The sequence below is a fragment of the Notamacropus eugenii genome, chromosome 3, assembly GCF_028372415.1.
Source record: "Notamacropus eugenii isolate mMacEug1 chromosome 3, mMacEug1.pri_v2, whole genome shotgun sequence".
Classification (NCBI taxonomy): domain Eukaryota; kingdom Metazoa; phylum Chordata; class Mammalia; order Diprotodontia; family Macropodidae; genus Notamacropus; species Notamacropus eugenii.
Window position 1 is genome coordinate 314,283,776 of NC_092874.1, and position 5,592 is coordinate 314,289,367.

The 5,592-nt window shown below is 39.0% G+C and overlaps 1 pseudogene; it reads right to left on the reverse strand.

Annotated features, from left to right (window-relative positions):
* Positions 1–1,035: 1,035 nt before the first annotated feature.
* Positions 1,036–1,268, reverse strand: LOC140531572 (cyclin-dependent kinases regulatory subunit 1 pseudogene; annotated as a pseudogene).
* Between the last annotated feature and the right edge of the window lie 4,324 nt (positions 1,269–5,592).

Genomic DNA, 5,592 nt, shown 5'->3' on the forward strand with positions numbered 1-5,592 from the left:
TTTTTGAAATCAGCTCCCTGAAATGAGACTCATCCAAAAAGTACTGAAGTCAGATAATTAGGACCCTGGTATCTCATTAATGACACTCATCCTGATCACAGATGGAAGGAACCTAAGAATGAATTACAAAAACTTCCTCTTTATTCAAGAGATTTAAACAGAACAGGCATTTCTTGAATAAAATGGAAAGTTTCCAACAAATGAAAATATAAACCCATTAAGTCACCTTGTACACAACCTGGGTGGTGGGGGGGACGCAAACAGAGACAATTATACATGCCCCACAACTAAACAGTGATGAATCTTCAGTCACTCTTGGTGCTTTATTCATCTATCCAATACGTTCAGCTTGATATGAAGCTTGTGCTTCACCAAAGCCATATTCACAGCACTGGTGGTGACTATGAATATGCCGGCATAGTTCTCAATTGCAAAAAAAAGAAAGACTCTCTATATAGAAGGCAGAAGGAAAACATGTATTTAAACATCAGAAAGCCAAATCCCAGAACGAGAAAGCAAAATCCATCATGGTGACCAAGAAGTTAATAAGCATGTTCATAGCAGGAGGCAAAGACATTCTCAAACTTCCCCTCCCTCAGCCAGGGCCTTCTCACTATCAGCTGTCACACTGTGTCAGTTGGTCTGCATTCTTTCCCCTCTGTCCTGATACCACCCACTCACTTCCTCCCGGTTTCTGTTCCACCTCTTCAGCAAGCTCCTGTGACCCAGGCTTCCAGATTATATGAGCCTATTAATTAATGAGAAAAATCTTTCCATTTAAGTTACTATTACAGCTTGTCATGGCTTTTGGAGGCAAAGCTCTGCTGAAGTTACATTCATCAGAGCACCCAGTGGGGTAGTGGTGGTGGTGTCAGCTTTGCTAAAGAAACAAGAAAGTCACCAGCACTTTCAAATAGTGTATTAAACAACTTTTAAATATCCCAAGTGAGAAACAAAAAATCAAGACTGTTAGCAGAAAGATGTTAGCAGGTAAGGAGAGCCATGTACAGCTTGGAACAGAAGAGGCATACTCTTTCATTTCTTAGGCTTCTTAGGCAATGGCCACAGCAAGATGTGAGGCTCTGGTTCGTGGATCACGTAACGGACCCATCCCTGACTCTGCTGGACACCAAGGTTCCTCCACTCAGACTCAGACATCAAGTGGGTGTTAGGGACCAGTTTGGCTGTCTCCTTGGCAATATGACATGCTGGTACTCAAACTCTTCATCGTCATATTTGTCCCAGTAGTCAATTTGTTTGTGTGACATATCCACTCCTTCCAGGGGACCTCAGCTCTGTGCCACCAACCGCCTCTTAAAAAAGTTTTCTTAAAGAACCTCTATCCCTTACATGAGACAGTGAAGTTTGAACAAAGTTAAAAGTTTTTGAATAGAAATTTTAAACTGACTTCATGACGTATACTATGGAAAATTTTCCTATCTGTGCTTTGATGATAATGAATAGATTTCTGTACACATTATAAAAATTGCAAGCTGTCATAATCCATATAAAATGTAATGACTCTAAGACTGTGTGATGTGTTATAAATGATCCGGTGAAGCTGCAATATTTGTTGTCCCTCCACGGATTTAGCTGTGTAAGATAAGGACATCAGACCCTTTATGTTAGCCCAGCTACTTTGTCTAGAAGGAGAATACGTTTCCGGGAAGTGGCTAGTGCTCCCTTAATAATGATGACGATGCTGTTACTGTTGCTCAGGACTAAGGATTCCACATGGACCCTTAGAACAGGGACTTTCCTCTTTGCATTCTCGAGGCGCAGCATGGTGCCTGGCACCTAGTAAGCATTTAGTAAATGCTTTTGATTGATTGAGTCAAAGAAAACTGCATAATTTTCCACTCAATTATACTTCAATTATGAAATAACTCTTTGTTAAAAAATATTTAAGCGTAACATTCCAAGAATATTATATTTAATAAGATGTACAAGTAAAGAGCTGAAGAAATAAATAGTTTAGGGTACAATATGAAATCTCACTCATTAATTATTAACTGTTCTCAATCACTGCTTAAACTGGTCTTATCCTACCTCCTAGATTTAAGTATAATATTATTAACAACCCATTCAGAATCTTTAACACTGAATTTGGAGTCAGTTAAGCGCAGTTCCCCTTTGTTTCCACATTGGCCCTTATGACATGCTTCATCAACAAGCCTGAGGAAACTCAATCTACTCTTGCCTTTTGTACTTAGAACAAGATTTCCAAACTTTTTCAGTCCCCAAACACTCTTGGCTTTCAGCAACCCTTATTCAACATAAATTCAAACCTTATTCAATTCAAACCTTATCCCTTATTCACTATGAATGGAAAGAAATTTGAGAGTTTATTATGTACATCCATATAAGAAATAAAATAGATTAATTTTTCATACAGAAAACATTCCTTGGTACGTGTTCACTCTTTTTCATAATCTCTACTACTTTTAGGATTCTTTCATAGGATAATATAGTTATTTACTGAATATTTCCCATATACCTTTGACAAGTTTCTTATGTCTTCTAGGGGGCATATATCCTTTGGTTTTGCTGACCAGGAAACTACCTCAATGATTCAAGCCTTAGTCCTTTGGAACAATGAAGTCTAAAGAATGGTTTCATTACCTTTTAGGAAAAACCTAGCTCTGCCTGAATAGGTGTTGTTCCTAGCCTATGCACTAAGCATATATTGATGATTTTGTAAAGTATATATCTGAAGCACTGAACTAGTAGATATCGTAAGCTATATATTAATTATTGATGCATGAATGCAGGTATCAAAACCATTTCACATAATCTTACACATGCATTTATGTTGCATTGTCACCAATGTATCACTTTATCATGTCACTTTATATGTATAACATATTACCTTACTTATACAACCTTACTTTATTGGGCTATTACTATGTAATATCTTGTGCTTAGTGCTCATGCTAGCATTGCTGGTGATATCATGGAACTCTGTCTTAAAATGGAGGCTGAATCAGTTAAAATGAAGTTGTTTTTGAATTAATTATGGGCATGGAGATGCATAGGGAGTTCTTGATATTAGGACTGATAACAGAGAGTAATAGGTTGATGTTGAAAAATATTGGAAAAAGATGTAAAAGATCTGAAAGATGGCAAAGTAACTAAGGTCAAAGTCATGCCTGGGGAAACCACAAGGAAATGTTCCATGAGTTACCAGACCCATGCGATCGTTCAAAAATTCCTAAAACACAGTAAGAGATGTCACATTGGCAATTATTCCACAGTGACTATCATAACTGACTCTTCACATTCAAAAATAGAGACTGATAGCTTGACTTTAGTGGCTCTCTAGTAGCAGAAGAAGGGAAACCTTGATCAAGGAATCAGCTCTGTAAGAGGAGACCTTCGTCAGTCATCCTGACACATGACTCTGATGACTCTGGAGAGAGTAAGGCTGGTGACTTTGCACAGACCTGCCTCACTTAATTCTAATTCATTTGCAAATCAAGACATCACCTTCTGATGTGACAGGGACTCTTCAAATATGAAGGATGAACAGCAGCAAAACTGTGTAAGAAGACAGGAATGTTTTCACTGCACAAATAGGATGAGGGATGTGTCCAAGGAGCAACACACAGAATCCAGTTCACTGACTTCTGAATGATCTGGTTACAGTTTGGTAAATTCCTTTATCACTGAAGGAAGACCTCACAAAGCAAGCACTCCTTTCATAGAGGAAGGAAAACCTGAGTTCAATTTCAGCCTTAGACACTTTCTAACTATGCTCTCCTGCGCATATCGCTCAACCTCTGTCTTCCTCTGTTCCCTCAGCTGTAAAACAATACCTAGCTCCCAGCACTGTTGTGAGGATCAAATGAGGTTATATTTGTATAGTGCCTAGCACAGTGCTTGGCACATATTAGGCACTAAATATATGCTTGTTTCTTTCCTTCCTTCCTCCCCTAGAAACGATGTCACAGGCTTTCATCATACCTGTTGATGTTTGAGTGAGAGTCATGCTGACATATTGATTTGGGATCTGGAGTCTCAGGAGATGGAAAGGATGTAAATACTCGTAACCAACACATCTCATGGTAGAGAAAGAAGCCAAAAGAAGCTTAGCAGTTTCATCTCAGAAGGGCTCTGACAGAAGCAAACCATGGCACAATGCCCAAATTCATTGTCAAGCTCTTATATAAGGATACAAAGTTCTACTGAAAGATCTTGTGTACTTGTGCATATAAGGAGCATGCAAGCTAGTAAAAGGAAAGCTTCTCCACATCAAGCTGTTAAAAGACTAGGCAACTCATCTGTGTACAACAAAGCCTCAGAGAGGGGTGGGGGTCCTCTAAAGGTAATTCATAACTCTGGAGTGCAGAGGAAAAGCCCTGGAACCAATGGGCAAATAACTTAACCTCTCTGTGCCTCAGTTTCCTTATCTGTAAAATGAAGGAGCTGGATTCAATGACCTCAAGGTTCATTTTAGCTCTAAATATTTGATCTCATGATCCCCACATATATCTAGAGAAATTCTTAAGGAAAAGCAAACTGAGGAAAATGCCCATTTGGGGTGAGGGCTAGGGAACTGGTGCTGCAGTTGCTGAGATCAGTGCAGCTACTAGGTTTTGATACTGCTATGGTAAGTCAATTCGCTATTGGGTATTGCCAGTCCTGCCCAGTTGTTAGAGAGATACACAGTACCAAACCATGCAAATGAGACTGTTACAAGAGTCCCATATCAATCAATCAACAGCAAACAATAAAATAGAAGCATGTTAACATGTACATCAATAAGTGTCTTAAGTGTCTACTCTGCACCAGGCATTGTATTAAACACTGGGGATGCAATTACAAAGAATAAAGCATTCCCTACCCTCAAGGAGGCTGTAATCTGCATGATATTGCACACATGAGCACCACACTTCTGGTGGAAGCCCTTAGGTACAAGGGAGATACATGAATATTTTAGAATTGCCTTTTTAGGTAATAGAGAGTAGTGAGATGATAGAAGCAGTAGAGGGTAGTGAGGTGATAGAATCAGTAGAGACCCTGGATTTGGAAGATCTGGCTTCAAGTCTCTACTCAGCTATTCATTGTACGTATGATCTTGAATAAGTTACTGTCATTCTTCCCTACCTTAATTTTCTCATCTGGAAAATGAGAAATTTGGGCTGGGGAACCTCTGAGGTATTTTCTAGCTCTCCCAAGTCTATGGTTAGTATACTAACAGCCTAACAGGATGGTATGTACTAACCAACAGCCCTCCCAGCCCCCTCCACCACCTAAAACCCATACAGGGCTAATTCTCTGCATTCCTTACAGCAGAGCCCTGAGACATAAGATAAACTAACAATCACTCCACTGAGAGCTACTGGCAATAGAGGGATTAGGACCGAAAGCCTTGGCGTCATTTAGAAATTCTTACCCAATATTCAATGTCTTAAAACTCAAAATATGGAACTCTGATCTCAGACTATTTGGATCAGTTTTTGACAGAATTTCCAAAGAAACAATCAACTAAACTTTAGAGTTGGACTGTCTTTAATACAGGTGTAATATTCTTTTTGTCTTTTGAGCTAATAATATGTTCACTAAGAAACTAGATGAGCAATGTTTAACTCT